This window comes from Salvelinus alpinus, chromosome 20, assembly GCF_045679555.1.
Source record: "Salvelinus alpinus chromosome 20, SLU_Salpinus.1, whole genome shotgun sequence".
Lineage (NCBI taxonomy): Eukaryota > Metazoa > Chordata > Actinopteri > Salmoniformes > Salmonidae > Salvelinus > Salvelinus alpinus.
The window spans coordinates 14,115,108-14,136,290 of record NC_092105.1 but is presented as its reverse complement, the minus strand read 5'-3'; the positions used below and the strand labels follow the sequence as shown (position 1 = coordinate 14,136,290).

Below are 21,183 nucleotides of genomic sequence, written 5' to 3'. Positions count from 1 at the left end.
TCACTGGAGACACTTGCCCTCCACCGATGTGCGTAACTCATACTTACCTGGCAAGGGAGATACCGTGATCAAGAAGGCGGTTCACCCAGGGCGAGGCTCAGCCATTGCACTCCGGCTGTGCTGACCCCTGCGAATTTCTCAAATGTGGAAATCTCGATTGCATAATTTATGGTAGTGGGGGACTGCGTCCGCGCTCTCCCCTGATGTCTTGTGTAATGACAACCTGTTGCTTGGCGCCAGGCTTCAGGATGACTTGACTCAATTGCCCGTGCTTATGGAGATCTTTGAAGTCAGTCGTGAAAGACACTTTGTGGACCAATTGAAAGGTGGAAACATTTGTTTGTAGCAAAACGTTGTTGACATTTTGTGGAAACATCATGTTGCGAAATGCAGCACGGTATTTATGCCACGCTGCTACTTCAATCAAGAGATAGTTGAGAAGCCGCTCTAACCCCACCGGTCATGACGTGTCATACGCCCATGCGCTTCCAATATGAAATTGTCCATACATGCGCTCCTCCTTAGCACAGAACAATGCAATAGGTTTTCAACATTCAGAGCTTTTGTGTATTTATTCTGGCTAGTAGGATAGCTGCATGGGAAACTGTTGCTAATGATGTATTTGTCCGTTTTTGTCCCACAAGGCTGAAATATGTGCCCTCGCTTTGAAATGTTAGCAAGGTTGTTTTGTATTTCATCCAACTATCTGTGCTAAAAAGTGATGGCTACAGTATATGTAATTTCTTCCACTTTCTGAGTGACCCAAAGTTCAAGCTGCTTATCTAATTGGTGAAAATGTCTGTTTATCAGACTCACTTTGACTTTATGTGGTGTACCAAGAGTTGTTCCTTCGCTTACGGCCATACCAGCCTGAATACGCCCGATCTCGTCTGATCTCGGAAGCTAAGCAGGGTCGGGCCTGGTTAGTACTTGGATGGGAGACCGCCTGGGAATACCAGGTGCTGTAAGCATTTTGTCCACTAGGGTGTCTGTCCTCTTGCATTATTTCATCAGCGTCACTGCCTTGTAGTAAGCATTTGATGCTGAATTGACTAAATGCAGCTTCTATGGGCTAGTCTCCCATGCCCTTTTAATACAATCAAAGTTCCTTGTGCTGTCAGGGAGCAACTGCCTTTTATTTATAAGACAAATAAGAATATTGTTACTGAATGCAGCTTGTGTGTGCTTTGTGCTCCCTCGCCCTGTTCAAATGATCAAAGGGAAATAATGCTGGTGAGGAGTGGAACTGGACTGCTGTCTGGTGGCCCTGTGTTTTCCATGGTGGAATTACAACCCTTCTTTTACGGCGTAAATCAAAAGTACAAGAGAATGTGAGATGTTATCGATAATAAATCAATTGGTTTCATGCATTTGTCTGTGTGTGTGTGTGTGTGTGTGTGTGTGTGTGTGTCTGAATGTGATTGTATTTCCTCATATCGCATACATTTGTGATATAAGACAGGTTAAGATATTAAAAAGCTATTGGTGATTTTTTTACAGTGTTGCATGATGGGAATCTAGTGGTTCACTGATATAATCGAGTAAACAAAATAAACTACTTTTTCACCACTCTGTCTGCAAGTGCATTCCTAAACGGCATTTAACGCAGGTCGATGTGATGTGGTATTATCAGAACACAAAGTGGTTACCGTTCAGCCGAAAAGGTTGTCACTGGAGACACTTGCCCTCCACCGATGTGCGTAACTCATACTTACCTGGCAAGGGAGATACCGTGATCAAGAAGGCGGTTCACCCAGGGCGAGGCTCAGCCATTGCACTCCGGCTGTGCTGACCCCTGCGAATTTCTCAAATGTGGAAATCTCGATTGCATAATTTATGGTAGTGGGGGACTGCGTCCGCGCTCTCCCCTGATGTCTTGTGTAATGACAACCTGTTGCTTGGCGCCAGGCTTCAGGATGACTTGACTCAATTGCCCGTGCTTATGGAGATCTTTGAAGTCAGTCGTGAAAGACACTTTGTGGACCAATTGAAAGGTGGAAACATTTGTTTGTAGCAAAACGTTGTTGACATTTTGTGGAAACATCATGTTGCGAAATGCAGCACGGTATTTATGCCACGCTGCTACTTCAATCAAGAGATAGTTGAGAAGCCGCTCTAACCCCACCGGTCATGACGTGTCATACGCCCATGCGCTTCCAATATGAAATTGTCCATACATGCGCTCCTCCTTAGCACAGAACAATGCAATAGGTTTTCAACATTCAGAGCTTTTGTGTATTTATTCTGGCTAGTAGGATAGCTGCATGGGAAACTGTTGCTAATGATGTATTTGTCCGTTTTTGTCCCACAAGGCTGAAATATGTGCCCTCGCTTTGAAATGTTAGCAAGGTTGTTTTGTATTTCATCCAACTATCTGTGCTAAAAAGTGATGGCTACAGTATATGTAATTTCTTCCACTTTCTGAGTGACCCAAAGTTCAAGCTGCTTATCTAATTGGTGAAAATGTCTGTTTATCAGACTCACTTTGACTTTATGTGGTGTACCAAGAGTTGTTCCTTCGCTTACGGCCATACCAGCCTGAATACGCCCGATCTCGTCTGATCTCGGAAGCTAAGCAGGGTCGGGCCTGGTTAGTACTTGGATGGGAGACCGCCTGGGAATACCAGGTGCTGTAAGCATTTTGTCCACTAGGGTGTCTGTCCTCTTGCATTATTTCATCAGCGTCACTGCCTTGTAGTAAGCATTTGATGCTGAATTGACTAAATGCAGCTTCTATGGGCTAGTCTCCCATGCCCTTTTAATACAATCAAAGTTCCTTGTGCTGTCAGGGAGCAACTGCCTTTTATTTATAAGACAAATAAGAATATTGTTACTGAATGCAGCTTGTGTGTGCTTTGTGCTCCCTCGCCCTGTTCAAATGATCAAAGGGAAATAATGCTGGTGAGGAGTGGAACTGGACTGCTGTCTGGTGGCCCTGTGTTTTCCATGGTGGAATTACAACCCTTCTTTTACGGCGTAAATCAAAAGTACAAGAGAATGTGAGATGTTATCGATAATAAATCAATTGGTTTCATGCATTTGTCTGTGTGTGTGTGTGTGTGTGTGTTTGTGTGTGTCTGAATGTGATTGTATTTCCTCATATCGCATACATTTGTGATATAAGACAGGTTAAGATATTAAAAAGCTATTGGTGATTTTTTTACAGTGTTGCATGATGGGAATCTAGTGGTTCACTGATATAATCGAGTAAACAAAATAAACTACTTTTTCACCACTCTGTCTGCAAGTGCATTCCTAAACGGCATTTAACGCAGGTCGATGTGATGTGGTATTATCAGAACACAAAGTGGTTACCGTTCAGCCGAAAAGGTTGTCACTGGAGACACTTGCCCTCCACCGATGTGCGTAACTCATACTTACCTGGCAAGGGAGATACCGTGATCAAGAAGGCGGTTCACCCAGGGCGAGGCTCAGCCATTGCACTCCGGCTGTGCTGACCCCTGCGAATTTCTCAAATGTGGAAATCTCGATTGCATAATTTATGGTAGTGGGGGACTGCGTCCGCGCTCTCCCCTGATGTCTTGTGTAATGACAACCTGTTGCTTGGCGCCAGGCTTCAGGATGACTTGACTCAATTGCCCGTGCTTATGGAGATCTTTGAAGTCAGTCGTGAAAGACACTTTGTGGACCAATTGAAAGGTGGAAACATTTGTTTGTAGCAAAACGTTGTTGACATTTTGTGGAAACATCATGTTGCGAAATGCAGCACGGTATTTATGCCACGCTGCTACTTCAATCAAGAGATAGTTGAGAAGCCGCTCTAACCCCACCGGTCATGACGTGTCATACGCCCATGCGCTTCCAATATGAAATTGTCCATACATGCGCTCCTCCTTAGCACAGAACAATGCAATAGGTTTTCAACATTCAGAGCTTTTGTGTATTTATTCTGGCTAGTAGGATAGCTGCATGGGAAACTGTTGCTAATGATGTATTTGTCAGCGTTTTTGTCCCACAAGGCTGAAATATGTGCCCTCGCTTTGAAATGTTAGCAAGGTTGTTTTGTATTTCATCCAACTATCTGTGCTAAAAAGTGATGGCTACAGTATATGTAATTTCTTCCACTTTCTGAGTGACCCAAAGTTCAAGCTGCTTATCTAATTGGTGAAAATGTCTGTTTATCAGACTCACTTTGACTTTATGTGGTGTACCAAGAGTTGTTCCTTCGCTTACGGCCATACCAGCCTGAATACGCCCGATCTCGTCTGATCTCGGAAGCTAAGCAGGGTCGGGCCTGGTTAGTACTTGGATGGGAGACCGCCTGGGAATACCAGGTGCTGTAAGCATTTTGTCCACTAGGGTGTCTGTCCTCTTGCATTATTTCATCAGCGTCACTGCCTTGTAGTAAGCATTTGATGCTGAATTGACTAAATGCAGCTTCTATGGGCTAGTCTCCCATGCCCTTTTAATACAATCAAAGTTCCTTGTGCTGTCAGGGAGCAACTGCCTTTTATTTATAAGACAAATAAGAATATTGTTACTGAATGCAGCTTGTGTGTGCTTTGTGCTCCCTCGCCCTGTTCAAATGATCAAAGGGAAATAATGCTGGTGAGGAGTGGAACTGGACTGCTGTCTGGTGGCCCTGTGTTTTCCATGGTGGAATTACAACCCTTCTTTTACGGCGTAAATCAAAAGTACAAGAGAATGTGAGATGTTATCGATAATAAATCAATTGGTTTCATGCATTTGTCTGTGTGTGTGTGTGTGTGTGTGTGTTGTGTGTGTCTGAATGTGATTGTATTTCCTCATATCGCATACATTTGTGATATAAGACAGGTTAAGATATTAAAAAGCTATTGGTGATTTTTTTACAGTGTTGCATGATGGGAATCTAGTGGTTCACTGATATAATCGAGTAAACAAAATAAACTACTTTTTCACCACTCTGTCTGCAAGTGCATTCCTAAACGGCATTTAACGCAGGTCGATGTGATGTGGTATTATCAGAACACAAAGTGGTTACCGTTCAGCCGAAAAGGTTGTCACTGGAGACACTTGCCCTCCACCGATGTGCGTAACTCATACTTACCTGGCAAGGGAGATACCGTGATCAAGAAGGCGGTTCACCCAGGGCGAGGCTCAGCCATTGCACTCCGGCTGTGCTGACCCCTGCGAATTTCTCAAATGTGGAAATCTCGATTGCATAATTTATGGTAGTGGGGGACTGCGTCCGCGCTCTCCCCTGATGTCTTGTGTAATGACAACCTGTTGCTTGGCGCCAGGCTTCAGGATGACTTGACTCAATTGCCCGTGCTTATGGAGATCTTTGAAGTCAGTCGTGAAAGACACTTTGTGGACCAATTGAAAGGTGGAAACATTTGTTTGTAGCAAAACGTTGTTGACATTTTGTGGAAACATCATGTTGCGAAATGCAGCACGGTATTTATGCCACGCTGCTACTTCAATCAAGAGATAGTTGAGAAGCCGCTCTAACCCCACCGGTCATGACGTGTCATACGCCCATGCGCTTCCAATATGAAATTGTCCATACATGCGCTCCTCCTTAGCACAGAACAATGCAATAGGTTTTCAACATTCAGAGCTTTTGTGTATTTATTCTGGCTAGTAGGATAGCTGCATGGGAAACTGTTGCTAATGATGTATTTGTCTCGTTTTGTCGTTCCCACAAGGCTGAAATATGTGCCCTCGCTTTGAAATGTTAGCAAGGTTGTTTTGTATTTCATCCAACTATCTGTGCTAAAAAGTGATGGCTACAGTATATGTAATTTCTTCCACTTTCTGAGTGACCCAAAGTTCAAGCTGCTTATCTAATTGGTGAAAATGTCTGTTTATCAGACTCACTTTGACTTTATGTGGTGTACCAAGAGTTGTTCCTTCGCTTACGGCCATACCAGCCTGAATACGCCCGATCTCGTCTGATCTCGGAAGCTAAGCAGGGTCGGGCCTGGTTAGTACTTGGATGGGAGACCGCCTGGGAATACCAGGTGCTGTAAGCATTTTGTCCACTAGGGTGTCTGTCCTCTTGCATTATTTCATCAGCGTCACTGCCTTGTAGTAAGCATTTGATGCTGAATTGACTAAATGCAGCTTCTATGGGCTAGTCTCCCATGCCCTTTTAATACAATCAAAGTTCCTTGTGCTGTCAGGGAGCAACTGCCTTTTATTTATAAGACAAATAAGAATATTGTTACTGAATGCAGCTTGTGTGTGCTTTGTGCTCCCTCGCCCTGTTCAAATGATCAAAGGGAAATAATGCTGGTGAGGAGTGGAACTGGACTGCTGTCTGGTGGCCCTGTGTTTTCCATGGTGGAATTACAACCCTTCTTTTACGGCGTAAATCAAAAGTACAAGAGAATGTGAGATGTTATCGATAATAAATCAATTGGTTTCATGCATTTGTCTGTGTGTGTGTGTGTGTGTGTGTTTGTGTGTGTCTGAATGTGATTGTATTTCCTCATATCGCATACATTTGTGATATAAGACAGGTTAAGATATTAAAAAGCTATTGGTGATTTTTTTACAGTGTTGCATGATGGGAATCTAGTGGTTCACTGATATAATCGAGTAAACAAAATAAACTACTTTTTCACCACTCTGTCTGCAAGTGCATTCCTAAACGGCATTTAACGCAGGTCGATGTGATGTGGTATTATCAGAACACAAAGTGGTTACCGTTCAGCCGAAAAGGTTGTCACTGGAGACACTTGCCCTCCACCGATGTGCGTAACTCATACTTACCTGGCAAGGGAGATACCGTGATCAAGAAGGCGGTTCACCCAGGGCGAGGCTCAGCCATTGCACTCCGGCTGTGCTGACCCCTGCGAATTTCTCAAATGTGGAAATCTCGATTGCATAATTTATGGTAGTGGGGGACTGCGTCCGCGCTCTCCCCTGATGTCTTGTGTAATGACAACCTGTTGCTTGGCGCCAGGCTTCAGGATGACTTGACTCAATTGCCCGTGCTTATGGAGATCTTTGAAGTCAGTCGTGAAAGACACTTTGTGGACCAATTGAAAGGTGGAAACATTTGTTTGTAGCAAAACGTTGTTGACATTTTGTGGAAACATCATGTTGCGAAATGCAGCACGGTATTTATGCCACGCTGCTACTTCAATCAAGAGATAGTTGAGAAGCCGCTCTAACCCCACCGGTCATGACGTGTCATACGCCCATGCGCTTCCAATATGAAATTGTCCATACATGCGCTCCTCCTTAGCACAGAACAATGCAATAGGTTTTCAACATTCAGAGCTTTTGTGTATTTATTCTGGCTAGTAGGATAGCTGCATGGGAAACTGTTGCTAATGATGTATTTGTCCGTTTTTGTCCCACAAGGCTGAAATATGTGCCCTCGCTTTGAAATGTTAGCAAGGTTGTTTTGTATTTCATCCAACTATCTGTGCTAAAAAGTGATGGCTACAGTATATGTAATTTCTTCCACTTTCTGAGTGACCCAAAGTTCAAGCTGCTTATCTAATTGGTGAAAATGTCTGTTTATCAGACTCACTTTGACTTTATGTGGTGTACCAAGAGTTGTTCCTTCGCTTACGGCCATACCAGCCTGAATACGCCCGATCTCGTCTGATCTCGGAAGCTAAGCAGGGTCGGGCCTGGTTAGTACTTGGATGGGAGACCGCCTGGGAATACCAGGTGCTGTAAGCATTTTGTCCACTAGGGTGTCTGTCCTCTTGCATTATTTCATCAGCGTCACTGCCTTGTAGTAAGCATTTGATGCTGAATTGACTAAATGCAGCTTCTATGGGCTAGTCTCCCATGCCCTTTTAATACAATCAAAGTTCCTTGTGCTGTCAGGGAGCAACTGCCTTTTATTTATAAGACAAATAAGAATATTGTTACTGAATGCAGCTTGTGTGTGCTTTGTGCTCCCTCGCCCTGTTCAAATGATCAAAGGGAAATAATGCTGGTGAGGAGTGGAACTGGACTGCTGTCTGGTGGCCCTGTGTTTTCCATGGTGGAATTACAACCCTTCTTTTACGGCGTAAATCAAAAGTACAAGAGAATGTGAGATGTTATCGATAATAAATCAATTGGTTTCATGCATTTGTCTGTGTGTGTGTGTGTGTGTGTGTTTGTGTGTGTCTGAATGTGATTGTATTTCCTCATATCGCATACATTTGTGATATAAGACAGGTTAAGATATTAAAAAGCTATTGGTGATTTTTTTACAGTGTTGCATGATGGGAATCTAGTGGTTCACTGATATAATCGAGTAAACAAAATAAACTACTTTTTCACCACTCTGTCTGCAAGTGCATTCCTAAACGGCATTTAACGCAGGTCGATGTGATGTGGTATTATCAGAACACAAAGTGGTTACCTTCAGCCGAAAAGGTTGTCACTGGAGACACTTGCCCTCCACCGATGTGCGTAACTCATACTTACCTGGCAAGGGAGATACCGTGATCAAGAAGGCGGTTCACCCAGGGCGAGGCTCAGCCATTGCACTCCGGCTGTGCTGACCCCTGCGAATTTCTCAAATGTGGAAATCTCGATTGCATAATTTATGGTAGTGGGGGACTGCGTCCGCGCTCTCCCCTGATGTCTTGTGTAATGACAACCTGTTGCTTGGCGCCAGGCTTCAGGATGACTTGACTCAATTGCCCGTGCTTATGGAGATCTTTGAAGTCAGTCGTGAAAGACACTTTGTGGACCAATTGAAAGGTGGAAACATTTGTTTGTAGCAAAACGTTGTTGACATTTTGTGGAAACATCATGTTGCGAAATGCAGCACGGTATTTATGCCACGCTGCTACTTCAATCAAGAGATAGTTGAGAAGCCGCTCTAACCCCACCGGTCATGACGTGTCATACGCCCATGCGCTTCCAATATGAAATTGTCCATACATGCGCTCCTCCTTAGCACAGAACAATGCAATAGGTTTTCAACATTCAGAGCTTTTGTGTATTTATTCTGGCTAGTAGGATAGCTGCATGGGAAACTGTTGCTAATGATGTATTTGTCCGTTTTTGTCCCACAAGGCTGAAATATGTGCCCTCGCTTTGAAATGTTAGCAAGGTTGTTTTGTATTTCATCCAACTATCTGTGCTAAAAAGTGATGGCTACAGTATATGTAATTTCTTCCACTTTCTGAGTGACCCAAAGTTCAAGCTGCTTATCTAATTGGTGAAAATGTCTGTTTATCAGACTCACTTTGACTTTATGTGGTGTACCAAGAGTTGTTCCTTCGCTTACGGCCATACCAGCCTGAATACGCCCGATCTCGTCTGATCTCGGAAGCTAAGCAGGGTCGGGCCTGGTTAGTACTTGGATGGGAGACCGCCTGGGAATACCAGGTGCTGTAAGCATTTTGTCCACTAGGGTGTCTGTCCTCTTGCATTATTTCATCAGCGTCACTGCCTTGTAGTAAGCATTTGATGCTGAATTGACTAAATGCAGCTTCTATGGGCTAGTCTCCCATGCCCTTTTAATACAATCAAAGTTCCTTGTGCTGTCAGGGAGCAACTGCCTTTTATTTATAAGACAAATAAGAATATTGTTACTGAATGCAGCTTGTGTGTGCTTTGTGCTCCCTCGCCCTGTTCAAATGATCAAAGGGAAATAATGCTGGTGAGGAGTGGAACTGGACTGCTGTCTGGTGGCCCTGTGTTTTCCATGGTGGAATTACAACCCTTCTTTTACGGCGTAAATCAAAAGTACAAGAGAATGTGAGATGTTATCGATAATAAATCAATTGGTTTCATGCATTTGTCTGTGTGTGTGTGTGTGTGTGTGTGTTGTGTGTGTCTGAATGTGATTGTATTTCCTCATATCGCATACATTTGTGATATAAGACAGGTTAAGATATTAAAAAGCTATTGGTGATTTTTTTACAGTGTTGCATGATGGGAATCTAGTGGTTCACTGATATAATCGAGTAAACAAAATAAACTACTTTTTCACCACTCTGTCTGCAAGTGCATTCCTAAACGGCATTTAACGCAGGTCGATGTGATGTGGTATTATCAGAACACAAAGTGGTTACCGTTCAGCCGAAAAGGTTGTCACTGGAGACACTTGCCCTCCACCGATGTGCGTAACTCATACTTACCTGGCAAGGGAGATACCGTGATCAAGAAGGCGGTTCACCCAGGGCGAGGCTCAGCCATTGCACTCCGGCTGTGCTGACCCCTGCGAATTTCTCAAATGTGGAAATCTCGATTGCATAATTTATGGTAGTGGGGGACTGCGTCCGCGCTCTCCCCTGATGTCTTGTGTAATGACAACCTGTTGCTTGGCGCCAGGCTTCAGGATGACTTGACTCAATTGCCCGTGCTTATGGAGATCTTTGAAGTCAGTCGTGAAAGACACTTTGTGGACCAATTGAAAGGTGGAAACATTTGTTTGTAGCAAAACGTTGTTGACATTTTGTGGAAACATCATGTTGCGAAATGCAGCACGGTATTTATGCCACGCTGCTACTTCAATCAAGAGATAGTTGAGAAGCCGCTCTAACCCCACCGGTCATGACGTGTCATACGCCCATGCGCTTCCAATATGAAATTGTCCATACATGCGCTCCTCCTTAGCACAGAACAATGCAATAGGTTTTCAACATTCAGAGCTTTTGTGTATTTATTCTGGCTAGTAGGATAGCTGCATGGGAAACTGTTGCTAATGATGTATTTGTCCGTTTTTGTCCCACAAGGCTGAAATATGTGCCCTCGCTTTGAAATGTTAGCAAGGTTGTTTTGTATTTCATCCAACTATCTGTGCTAAAAAGTGATGGCTACAGTATATGTAATTTCTTCCACTTTCTGAGTGACCCAAAGTTCAAGCTGCTTATCTAATTGGTGAAAATGTCTGTTTATCAGACTCACTTTGACTTTATGTGGTGTACCAAGAGTTGTTCCTTCGCTTACGGCCATACCAGCCTGAATACGCCCGATCTCGTCTGATCTCGGAAGCTAAGCAGGGTCGGGCCTGGTTAGTACTTGGATGGGAGACCGCCTGGGAATACCAGGTGCTGTAAGCATTTTGTCCACTAGGGTGTCTGTCCTCTTGCATTATTTCATCAGCGTCACTGCCTTGTAGTAAGCATTTGATGCTGAATTGACTAAATGCAGCTTCTATGGGCTAGTCTCCCATGCCCTTTTAATACAATCAAAGTTCCTTGTGCTGTCAGGGAGCAACTGCCTTTTATTTATAAGACAAATAAGAATATTGTTACTGAATGCAGCTTGTGTGTGCTTTGTGCTCCCTCGCCCTGTTCAAATGATCAAAGGGAAATAATGCTGGTGAGGAGTGGAACTGGACTGCTGTCTGGTGGCCCTGTGTTTTCCATGGTGGAATTACAACCCTTCTTTTACGGCGTAAATCAAAAGTACAAGAGAATGTGAGATGTTATCGATAATAAATCAATTGGTTTCATGCATTTGTCTGTGTGTGTGTGTGTGTGTGTGTTTGTGTGTGTCTGAATGTGATTGTATTTCCTCATATCGCATACATTTGTGATATAAGACAGGTTAAGATATTAAAAAGCTATTGGTGATTTTTTTACAGTGTTGCATGATGGGAATCTAGTGGTTCACTGATATAATCGAGTAAACAAAATAAACTACTTTTTCACCACTCTGTCTGCAAGTGCATTCCTAAACGGCATTTAACGCAGGTCGATGTGATGTGGTATTATCAGAACACAAAGTGGTTACCTTCAGCCGAAAAGGTTGTCACTGGAGACACTTGCCCTCCACCGATGTGCGTAACTCATACTTACCTGGCAAGGGAGATACCGTGATCAAGAAGGCGGTTCACCCAGGGCGAGGCTCAGCCATTGCACTCCGGCTGTGCTGACCCCTGCGAATTTCTCAAATGTGGAAATCTCGATTGCATAATTTATGGTAGTGGGGGACTGCGTCCGCGCTCTCCCCTGATGTCTTGTGTAATGACAACCTGTTGCTTGGCGCCAGGCTTCAGGATGACTTGACTCAATTGCCCGTGCTTATGGAGATCTTTGAAGTCAGTCGTGAAAGACACTTTGTGGACCAATTGAAAGGTGGAAACATTTGTTTGTAGCAAAACGTTGTTGACATTTTGTGGAAACATCATGTTGCGAAATGCAGCACGGTATTTATGCCACGCTGCTACTTCAATCAAGAGATAGTTGAGAAGCCGCTCTAACCCCACCGGTCATGACGTGTCATACGCCCATGCGCTTCCAATATGAAATTGTCCATACATGCGCTCCTCCTTAGCACAGAACAATGCAATAGGTTTTCAACATTCAGAGCTTTTGTGTATTTATTCTGGCTAGTAGGATAGCTGCATGGGAAACTGTTGCTAATGATGTATTTGTCCGTTTTTGTCCCACAAGGCTGAAATATGTGCCCTCGCTTTGAAATGTTAGCAAGGTTGTTTTGTATTTCATCCAACTATCTGTGCTAAAAAGTGATGGCTACAGTATATGTAATTTCTTCCACTTTCTGAGTGACCCAAAGTTCAAGCTGCTTATCTAATTGGTGAAAATGTCTGTTTATCAGACTCACTTTGACTTTATGTGGTGTACCAAGAGTTGTTCCTTCGCTTACGGCCATACCAGCCTGAATACGCCCGATCTCGTCTGATCTCGGAAGCTAAGCAGGGTCGGGCCTGGTTAGTACTTGGATGGGAGACCGCCTGGGAATACCAGGTGCTGTAAGCATTTTGTCCACTAGGGTGTCTGTCCTCTTGCATTATTTCATCAGCGTCACTGCCTTGTAGTAAGCATTTGATGCTGAATTGACTAAATGCAGCTTCTATGGGCTAGTCTCCCATGCCCTTTTAATACAATCAAAGTTCCTTGTGCTGTCAGGGAGCAACTGCCTTTTATTTATAAGACAAATAAGAATATTGTTACTGAATGCAGCTTGTGTGTGCTTTGTGCTCCCTCGCCCTGTTCAAATGATCAAAGGGAAATAATGCTGGTGAGGAGTGGAACTGGACTGCTGTCTGGTGGCCCTGTGTTTTCCATGGTGGAATTACAACCCTTCTTTTACGGCGTAAATCAAAAGTACAAGAGAATGTGAGATGTTATCGATAATAAATCAATTGGTTTCACGCATTTGTCTGTGTGTGTGTGTGTGTGTGTGTTTGTGTGTGTCTGAATGTGATTGTATTTCCTCATATCGCATACATTTGTGATATAAGACAGGTTAAGATATTAAAAAGCTATTGGTGATTTTTTTACAGTGTTGCATGATGGGAATCTAGTGGTTCACTGATATAATCGAGTAAACAAAATAAACTACTTTTTCACCACTCTGTCTGCAAGTGCATTCCTAAACGGCATTTAACGCAGGTCGATGTGATGTGGTATTATCAGAACACAAAGTGGTTACCTTCAGCCGAAAAGGTTGTCACTGGAGACACTTGCCCTCCACCGATGTGCGTAACTCATACTTACCTGGCAAGGGAGATACCGTGATCAAGAAGGCGGTTCACCCAGGGCGAGGCTCAGCCATTGCACTCCGGCTGTGCTGACCCCTGCGAATTTCTCAAATGTGGAAATCTCGATTGCATAATTTATGGTAGTGGGGGACTGCGTCCGCGCTCTCCCCTGATGTCTTGTGTAATGACAACCTGTTGCTTGGCGCCAGGCTTCAGGATGACTTGACTCAATTGCCCGTGCTTATGGAGATCTTTGAAGTCAGTCGTGAAAGACACTTTGTGGACCAATTGAAAGGTGGAAACATTTGTTTGTAGCAAAACGTTGTTGACATTTTGTGGAAACATCATGTTGCGAAATGCAGCACGGTATTTATGCCACGCTGCTACTTCAATCAAGAGATAGTTGAGAAGCCGCTCTAACCCCACCGGTCATGACGTGTCATACGCCCATGCGCTTCCAATATGAAATTGTCCATACATGCGCTCCTCCTTAGCACAGAACAATGCAATAGGTTTTCAACATTCAGAGCTTTTGTGTATTTATTCTGGCTAGTAGGATAGCTGCATGGGAAACTGTTGCTAATGATGTATTTGTCCGTTTTTGTCCCACAAGGCTGAAATATGTGCCCTCGCTTTGAAATGTTAGCAAGGTTGTTTTGTATTTCATCCAACTATCTGTGCTAAAAAGTGATGGCTACAGTATATGTAATTTCTTCCACTTTCTGAGTGACCCAAAGTTCAAGCTGCTTATCTAATTGGTGAAAATGTCTGTTTATCAGACTCACTTTGACTTTATGTGGTGTACCAAGAGTTGTTCCTTCGCTTACGGCCATACCAGCCTGAATACGCCCGATCTCGTCTGATCTCGGAAGCTAAGCAGGGTCGGGCCTGGTTAGTACTTGGATGGGAGACCGCCTGGGAATACCAGGTGCTGTAAGCATTTTGTCCACTAGGGTGTCTGTCCTCTTGCATTATTTCATCAGCGTCACTGCCTTGTAGTAAGCATTTGATGCTGAATTGACTAAATGCAGCTTCTATGGGCTAGTCTCCCATGCCCTTTTAATACAATCAAAGTTCCTTGTGCTGTCAGGGAGCAACTGCCTTTTATTTATAAGACAAATAAGAATATTGTTACTGAATGCAGCTTGTGTGTGCTTTGTGCTCCCTCGCCCTGTTCAAATGATCAAAGGGAAATAATGCTGGTGAGGAGTGGAACTGGACTGCTGTCTGGTGGCCCTGTGTTTTCCATGGTGGAATTACAACCCTTCTTTTACGGCGTAAATCAAAAGTACAAGAGAATGTGAGATGTTATCGATAATAAATCAATTGGTTTCACGCATTTGTCTGTGTGTGTGTGTGTGTGTGTGTTTGTGTGTGTCTGAATGTGATTGTATTTCCTCATATCGCATACATTTGTGATATAAGACAGGTTAAGATATTAAAAAGCTATTGGTGATTTTTTTACAGTGTTGCATGATGGGAATCTAGTGGTTCACTGATATAATCGAGTAAACAAAATAAACTACTTTTTCACCACTCTGTCTGCAAGTGCATTCCTAAACGGCATTTAACGCAGGTCGATGTGATGTGGTATTATCAGAACACAAAGTGGTTACCTTCAGCCGAAAAGGTTGTCACTGGAGACACTTGCCCTCCACCGATGTGCGTAACTCATACTTACCTGGCAAGGGAGATACCGTGATCAAGAAGGCGGTTCACCCAGGGCGAGGCTCAGCCATTGCACTCCGGCTGTGCTGACCCCTGCGAATTTCTCAAATGTGGAAGTCTCTATTGCATAATTTATGGTAGTGGGGGACTGCGTCCGCGCTCTCCCCTGATGTCTTGTGTAATGACAACCTGTTGCTTGGCGCCAGGCTTCAGGATGACTTGACTCAATTGCCCGTGCTTATGGAGATCTTTGAAGTCAGTCGTGAAAGACACTTTGTGGACCAATTGAAAGGTGGAAACATTTGTTTGTAGCAAAACGTTGTTGACATTTTGTGGAAACATCATGTTGCGAAATGCAGCACGGTATTTATGCCACGCTGCTACTTCAATCAAGAGATAGTTGAGAAGCCGCTCTAACCCCACCGGTCATGACGTGTCATACGCCCATGCGCTTCCAATATGAAATTGTCCATACATGCGCTCCTCCTTAGCACAGAACAATGCAATAGGTTTTCAACATTCAGAGCTTTTGTGTATTTATTCTGGCTAGTAGGATAGCTGCATGGGAAACTGTTGCTAATGATGTATTTGTCCGTTTTTGTCCCACAAGGCTGAAATATGTGCCCTCGCTTTGAAATGTTAGCAAGGTTGTTTTGTATTTCATCCAACTATCTGTGCTAAAAAGTGATGGCTACAGTATATGTAATTTCTTCCGGTCCGATCAACATTATATGATCATAATTTGACCCTGAATAAATTTTGTCCCAGGGACAATTGTTTTGCAATTGAAACAATTCCCCATGTTTTATGGGAATGTTCTTTTGCCAAATTGGTTTGGAGAAAAATTAAACAATTTTTTGAGATTTTAAAAAACATTGATTATGAAGGGGTAGCCAAACTTGAACTAAAAAATGTGGAAAGGGTGCAATTATTAGCATTAGTGACTCTGGTGTCCCTTATCAAGACCAAACTTTGGGAGGCCAGATGTGGTGCGGTCAATGACACCCTCAAGTGGTCACCGACGGGATTAGTTGAATTTATAAAACAGGACATTTGGAAAAGAATACAATTCGAAATAGATAAGTGGGGCATTGTATCAGTGAAACAGAAATGGAAAGGGGTTTACCCTTCACTTTAAATGTTTTTAGAGCCAATTGAAATGTAGGCTAAGCCTTTGTACATATTTGATATACACTGAGGTTTATTCAGAATTCACTTTGGTATATGTATATGTTTGTATTTATAGAATTCTTTGTATTGTTTTTTGGAGATTGTTAGAGGCAAGTTAAACTTGAATGTAATAATACTGGTCAGGTTATGCAGAACAGCTTTTTTTGAGTAGTCTTGCTATTGTTATATTGTTACACTACTTTTGGATACTGTTTTTATGAATCGATGTCATGTAATGCACTGATTTTGTAATTGTATTTCAATGAGAAATGTAAATAAAAATTATTTTTCCAAAAAAAATAAAAAAAATATGTAATTTCTTCCACTTTCTGAGTGACCCAAAGTTCAAGCTGCTTATCTAATTGGTGAAAATGTCTGTTTATCAGACTCACTTTGACTTTATGTGGTGTACCAAGAGTTGTTCCTTCGCTTACGGCCATACCAGCCTGAATACGCCCGATCTCGTCTGATCTCGGAAGCTAAGCAGGGTCGGGCCTGGTTAGTACTTGGATGGGAGACCGCCTGGGAATACCAGGTGCTGTAAGCATTTTGTCCACTAGGGTGTCTGTCCTCTTGCATTATTTCATCAGCGTCACTGCCTTGTAGTAAGCATTTGATGCTGAATTGACTAAATGCAGCTTCTATGGGCTAGTCTCCCATGCCCTTTTAATACAATCAAAGTTCCTTGTGCTGTCAGGGAGCAACTGCCTTTTATTTATAAGACAAATAAGAATATTGTTACTGAATGCAGCTTGTGTGTGCTTTGTGCTCCCTCGCCCTGTTCAAATGATCAAAGGGAAATAATGCTGGTGAGGAGTGGAACTGGACTGCTGTCTGGTGGCCCTGTGTTTTCCATGGTGGAATTACAACCCTTCTTTTACGGCGTAAATCAAAAGTACAAGAGAATGTGAGATGTTATCGATAATAAATCAATTGGTTTCACGCATTTGTCTGTGTGTGTGTGTGTGTGTGTGTTTGTGTGTGTCTGAATGTGATTGTATTTCCTCATATCGCATACATTTGTGATATAAGACAGGTTAAGATATTAAAAAGCTATTGGTGATTTTTTTACAGTGTTGCATGATGGGAATCTAGTGGTTCACTGATATAATCGAGTAAACAAAATAAACTACTTTTTCACCACTCTGTCTGCAAGTGCATTCCTAAACGGCATTTAACGCAGGTCGATGTGATGTGGTATTATCAGAACACAAAGTGGTTACCTTCAGCCGAAAAGGTTGTCACTGGAGACACTTGCCCTCCACCGATGTGCGTAACTCATACTTACCTGGCAAGGGAGATACCGTGATCAAGAAGGCGGTTCACCCAGGGCGAGGCTCAGCCATTGCACTCCGGCTGTGCTGACCCCTGCGAATTTCTCAAATGTGGAAGTCTCTATTGCATAATTTATGGTAGTGGGGGACTGCGTCCGCGCTCTCCCCTGATGTCTTGTGTAATGACAACCTGTTGCTTGGCGCCAGGCTTCAGGATGACTTGACTCAATTGCCCGTGCTTATGGAGATCTTTGAAGTCAGTCGTGAAAGACACTTTGTGGACCAATTGAAAGGTGGAAACATTTGTTTGTAGCAAAACGTTGTTGACATTTTGTGGAAACATCATGTTGCGAAATGCAGCACGGTATTTATGCCACGCTGCTACTTCAATCAAGAGATAGTTGAGAAGCCGCTCTAACCCCACCGGTCATGACGTGTCATACGCCCATGCGCTTCCAATATGAAATTGTCCATACATGCGCTCCTCCTTAGCACAGAACAATGCAATAGGTTTTCAACATTCAGAGCTTTTGTGTATTTATTCTGGCTAGTAGGATAGCTGCATGGGAAACTGTTGCTAATGATGTATTTGTCCGTTTTTGTCCCACAAGGCTGAAATATGTGCCCTCGCTTTGAAATGTTAGCAAGGTTGTTTTGTATTTCATCCAACTATCTGTGCTAAAAAGTGATGGCTACAGTATATGTAATTTCTTCCACTTTCTGAGTGACCCAAAGTTCAAGCTGCTTATCTAATTGGTGAAAATGTCTGTTTATCAGACTCACTTTGACTTTATGTGGTGTACCAAGAGTTGTTCCTTCGCTTACGGCCATACCAGCCTGAATACGCCCGATCTCGTCTGATCTCGGAAGCTAAGCAGGGTCGGGCCTGGTTAGTACTTGGATGGGAGACCGCCTGGGAATACCAGGTGCTGTAAGCATTTTGTCCACTAGGGTGTCTGTCCTCTTGCATTATTTCATCAGCGTCACTGCCTTGTAGTAAGCATTTGATGCTGAATTGACTAAATGCAGCTTCTATGGGCTAGTCTCCCATGCCCTTTTAATACAATCAAAGTTCCTTGTGCTGTCAGGGAGCAACTGCCTTTTATTTATAAGACAAATAAGAATATTGTTACTGAATGCAGCTTGTGTGTGCTTTGTGCTCCCTCGCCCTGTTCAAATGATCAAAGGGAAATAATGCTGGTGAGGAGTGGAACTGGACTGCTGTCTGGTGGCCCTGTGTTTTCCATGGTGGAATTACAACCCTTCTTTTACGGCGTAAATCAAAAGTACAAGAGAATGTGAGATGTTATCGATAATAAATCAATTGGTTTCATGCATTTGTCTGTGTGTGTGTGTGTGTGTGTGTTTGTGTGTGTCTGAATGTGATTGTATTTCCTCATATCGCATACATTTGTGATATAAGACAGGTTAAGATATTAAAAAGCTATTGGTGATTTTTTTACAGTGTTGCATGATGGGAATCTAGTGGTTCACTGATATAATCGAGTAAACAAAATAAACTACTTTTTCACCACTCTGTCTGCAAGTGCATTCCTAAACGGCATTTAACGCAGGTCGATGTGATGTGGTATTATCAGAACACAAAGTGGTTACCTTCAGCCGAAAAGGTTGTCACTGGAGACACTTGCCCTCCACCGATGTGCGTAACTCATACTTACCTGGCAAGGGAGATACCGTGATCAAGAAGGCGGTTCACCCAGGGCGAGGCTCAGCCATTGCACTCCGGCTGTGCTGACCCCTGCGAATTTCTCAAATGTGGAAATCTCGATTGCATAATTTATGGTAGTGGGGGACTGCGTCCGCGCTCTCCCCTGATGTCTTGTGTAATGACAACCTGTTGCTTGGCGCCAGGCTTCAGGATGACTTGACTCAATTGCCCGTGCTTATGGAGATCTTTGAAGTCAGTCGTGAAAGACACTTTGTGGACCAATTGAAAGGTGGAAACATTTGTTTGTAGCAAAACGTTGTTGACATTTTGTGGAAACATCATGTTGCGAAATGCAGCACGGTATTTATGCCACGCTGCTACTTCAATCAAGAGATAGTTGAGAAGCCGCTCTAACCCCACCGGTCATGACGTGTCATACGCCCATGCGCTTCCAATATGAAATTGTCCATACATGCGCTCCTCCTTAGCACAGAACAATGCAATAGGTTTTCAACATTCAGAGCTTTTGTGTATTTATTCTGGCTAGTAGGATAGCTGCATGGGAAACTGTTGCTAATGATGTATTTGTCCGTTTTTGTCCCACAAGGCTGAAATATGTGCCCTCGCTTTGAAATGTTAGCAAGGTTGTTTTGTATTTCATCCAACTATCTGTGCTAAAAAGTGATGGCTACAGTATATGTAATTTCTTCCACTTTCTGAGTGACCCAAAGTTCAAGCTGCTTATCTAATTGGTGAAAATGTCTGTTTATCAGACTCACTTTGACTTTATGTGGTGTACCAAGAGTTGTTCCTTCGCTTACGGCCATACCAGCCTGAATACGCCCGATCTCGTCTGATCTCGGAAGCTAAGCAGGGTCGGGCCTGGTTAGTACTTGGATGGGAGACCGCCTGGGAATACCAGGTGCTGTAAGCATTTTGTCCACTAGGGTGTCTGTCCTCTTGCATTATTTCATCAGCGTCACTGCCTTGTAGTAAGCATTTGATGCTGAATTGACTAAATGCAGCTTCTATGGGCTAGTCTCCCATGCCCTTTTAATACAATCAAAGTTCCTTGTGCTGTCAGGGAGCAACTGCCTTTTATTTATAAGACAAATAAGAATATTGTTACTGAATGCAGCTTGTGTGTGCTTTGTGCTCCCTCGCCCTGTTCAAATGATCAAAGGGAAATAATGCTGGTGAGGAGTGGAACTGGACTGCTGTCTGGTGGCCCTGTGTTTTCCATGGTGGAATTACAACCCTTCTTTTACGGCGTAAATCAAAAGTACAAGAGAATGTGAGATGTTATCGATAATAAATCAATTGGTTTCATGCATTTGTCTGTGTGTGTGTGTGTGTGTGTGTTTGTGTGTGTCTGAATGTGATTGTATTTCCTCATATCGCATACATTTGTGATATAAGACAGGTTAAGATATTAAAAAGCTATTGGTGATTTTTTTACAGTGTTGCATGATGGGAATCTAGTGGTTCACTGATATAATCGAGTAAACAAAATAAACTACTTTTTCACCACTCTGTCTGCAAGTGCATTCCTAAACGGCATTTAACGCAGGTCGATGTGATGTGGTATTATCAGAACACAAAGTGGTTACCTTCAGCCGAAAAGGTTGTCACTGGAGACACTTGCCCTCCACCGATGTGCGTAACTCATACTTACCTGGCAAGGGAGATACCGTGATCAAGAAGGCGGTTCACCCAGGGCGAGGCTCAGCCATTGCACTCCGGCTGTGCTGACCCCTGCGAATTTCTCAAATGTGGAAATCTCGATTGCATAATTTATGGTAGTGGGGGACTGCGTCCGCGCTCTCCCCTGATGTCTTGTGTAATGACAACCTGTTGCTTGGCGCCAGGCTTCAGGATGACTTGACTCAATTGCCCGTGCTTATGGAGATCTTTGAAGTCAGTCGTGAAAGACACTTTGTGGACCAATTGAAAGGTGGAAACATTTGTTTGTAGCAAAACGTTGTTGACATTTTGTGGAAACATCATGTTGCGAAATGCAGCACGGTATTTATGCC

At 43.3% G+C, this 21,183-nt stretch overlaps 25 non-coding genes across 25 annotated transcripts; all 25 read left to right on the top strand.

Moving 5' to 3' along the window:
* Positions 1 to 39: 39 nt before the first annotated feature.
* LOC139547354 (U1 spliceosomal RNA) lies at positions 40 to 203 on the top strand. The gene has a single exon (XR_011669434.1). It is a non-coding gene; the product is annotated as a U1 spliceosomal RNA (small nuclear RNA).
* A 649-nt stretch (positions 204 to 852) lies between these two features.
* On the top strand, positions 853 to 971 carry LOC139547412 (5S ribosomal RNA). Its single transcript, XR_011669485.1, has one exon. It is a non-coding gene; the product is annotated as a 5S ribosomal RNA (ribosomal RNA).
* Positions 972 to 1,707: 736 nt separating this feature from the next.
* LOC139547353 (U1 spliceosomal RNA) lies at positions 1,708 to 1,871 on the top strand. The gene has a single exon (XR_011669433.1). It is a non-coding gene; the product is annotated as a U1 spliceosomal RNA (small nuclear RNA).
* Positions 1,872 to 2,520: 649 nt separating this feature from the next.
* On the top strand, positions 2,521 to 2,639 carry LOC139547400 (5S ribosomal RNA). Its single transcript, XR_011669476.1, has one exon. It is a non-coding gene; the product is annotated as a 5S ribosomal RNA (ribosomal RNA).
* Positions 2,640 to 3,373: 734 nt separating this feature from the next.
* On the top strand, positions 3,374 to 3,537 carry LOC139547351 (U1 spliceosomal RNA). Its single transcript, XR_011669431.1, has one exon. It is a non-coding gene; the product is annotated as a U1 spliceosomal RNA (small nuclear RNA).
* A 651-nt stretch (positions 3,538 to 4,188) lies between these two features.
* Positions 4,189 to 4,307, top strand: LOC139547387 (5S ribosomal RNA). Its single transcript, XR_011669465.1, has one exon. It is a non-coding gene; the product is annotated as a 5S ribosomal RNA (ribosomal RNA).
* Positions 4,308 to 5,042: 735 nt separating this feature from the next.
* Positions 5,043 to 5,206, top strand: LOC139547350 (U1 spliceosomal RNA). Its single transcript, XR_011669430.1, has one exon. It is a non-coding gene; the product is annotated as a U1 spliceosomal RNA (small nuclear RNA).
* A 653-nt stretch (positions 5,207 to 5,859) lies between these two features.
* Positions 5,860 to 5,978, top strand: LOC139547375 (5S ribosomal RNA). Its single transcript, XR_011669454.1, has one exon. It is a non-coding gene; the product is annotated as a 5S ribosomal RNA (ribosomal RNA).
* Positions 5,979 to 6,712: 734 nt separating this feature from the next.
* Positions 6,713 to 6,876, top strand: LOC139547349 (U1 spliceosomal RNA). Its single transcript, XR_011669429.1, has one exon. It is a non-coding gene; the product is annotated as a U1 spliceosomal RNA (small nuclear RNA).
* A 649-nt stretch (positions 6,877 to 7,525) lies between these two features.
* Positions 7,526 to 7,644, top strand: LOC139547363 (5S ribosomal RNA). The gene has a single exon (XR_011669443.1). It is a non-coding gene; the product is annotated as a 5S ribosomal RNA (ribosomal RNA).
* A 733-nt stretch (positions 7,645 to 8,377) lies between these two features.
* LOC139547348 (U1 spliceosomal RNA) lies at positions 8,378 to 8,541 on the top strand. The gene has a single exon (XR_011669428.1). It is a non-coding gene; the product is annotated as a U1 spliceosomal RNA (small nuclear RNA).
* Positions 8,542 to 9,190: 649 nt separating this feature from the next.
* Positions 9,191 to 9,309, top strand: LOC139547352 (5S ribosomal RNA). The gene has a single exon (XR_011669432.1). It is a non-coding gene; the product is annotated as a 5S ribosomal RNA (ribosomal RNA).
* Positions 9,310 to 10,044: 735 nt separating this feature from the next.
* Positions 10,045 to 10,208, top strand: LOC139547347 (U1 spliceosomal RNA). The gene has a single exon (XR_011669427.1). It is a non-coding gene; the product is annotated as a U1 spliceosomal RNA (small nuclear RNA).
* A 649-nt stretch (positions 10,209 to 10,857) lies between these two features.
* LOC139547341 (5S ribosomal RNA) lies at positions 10,858 to 10,976 on the top strand. Its single transcript, XR_011669420.1, has one exon. It is a non-coding gene; the product is annotated as a 5S ribosomal RNA (ribosomal RNA).
* Positions 10,977 to 11,709: 733 nt separating this feature from the next.
* Positions 11,710 to 11,873, top strand: LOC139547346 (U1 spliceosomal RNA). Its single transcript, XR_011669426.1, has one exon. It is a non-coding gene; the product is annotated as a U1 spliceosomal RNA (small nuclear RNA).
* A 649-nt stretch (positions 11,874 to 12,522) lies between these two features.
* Positions 12,523 to 12,641, top strand: LOC139547329 (5S ribosomal RNA). Its single transcript, XR_011669409.1, has one exon. It is a non-coding gene; the product is annotated as a 5S ribosomal RNA (ribosomal RNA).
* Positions 12,642 to 13,374: 733 nt separating this feature from the next.
* Positions 13,375 to 13,538, top strand: LOC139547345 (U1 spliceosomal RNA). Its single transcript, XR_011669424.1, has one exon. It is a non-coding gene; the product is annotated as a U1 spliceosomal RNA (small nuclear RNA).
* Positions 13,539 to 14,187: 649 nt separating this feature from the next.
* LOC139547318 (5S ribosomal RNA) lies at positions 14,188 to 14,306 on the top strand. Its single transcript, XR_011669398.1, has one exon. It is a non-coding gene; the product is annotated as a 5S ribosomal RNA (ribosomal RNA).
* Positions 14,307 to 15,039: 733 nt separating this feature from the next.
* Positions 15,040 to 15,203, top strand: LOC139547397 (U1 spliceosomal RNA). Its single transcript, XR_011669475.1, has one exon. It is a non-coding gene; the product is annotated as a U1 spliceosomal RNA (small nuclear RNA).
* A 1,429-nt stretch (positions 15,204 to 16,632) lies between these two features.
* Positions 16,633 to 16,751, top strand: LOC139547311 (5S ribosomal RNA). Its single transcript, XR_011669393.1, has one exon. It is a non-coding gene; the product is annotated as a 5S ribosomal RNA (ribosomal RNA).
* A 733-nt stretch (positions 16,752 to 17,484) lies between these two features.
* On the top strand, positions 17,485 to 17,648 carry LOC139547396 (U1 spliceosomal RNA). Its single transcript, XR_011669474.1, has one exon. It is a non-coding gene; the product is annotated as a U1 spliceosomal RNA (small nuclear RNA).
* A 649-nt stretch (positions 17,649 to 18,297) lies between these two features.
* Positions 18,298 to 18,416, top strand: LOC139547300 (5S ribosomal RNA). The gene has a single exon (XR_011669382.1). It is a non-coding gene; the product is annotated as a 5S ribosomal RNA (ribosomal RNA).
* Positions 18,417 to 19,149: 733 nt separating this feature from the next.
* Positions 19,150 to 19,313, top strand: LOC139547344 (U1 spliceosomal RNA). The gene has a single exon (XR_011669423.1). It is a non-coding gene; the product is annotated as a U1 spliceosomal RNA (small nuclear RNA).
* A 649-nt stretch (positions 19,314 to 19,962) lies between these two features.
* LOC139547461 (5S ribosomal RNA) lies at positions 19,963 to 20,081 on the top strand. Its single transcript, XR_011669531.1, has one exon. It is a non-coding gene; the product is annotated as a 5S ribosomal RNA (ribosomal RNA).
* A 733-nt stretch (positions 20,082 to 20,814) lies between these two features.
* LOC139547343 (U1 spliceosomal RNA) lies at positions 20,815 to 20,978 on the top strand. The gene has a single exon (XR_011669422.1). It is a non-coding gene; the product is annotated as a U1 spliceosomal RNA (small nuclear RNA).
* Positions 20,979 to 21,183: the final 205 nt, after the last annotated feature.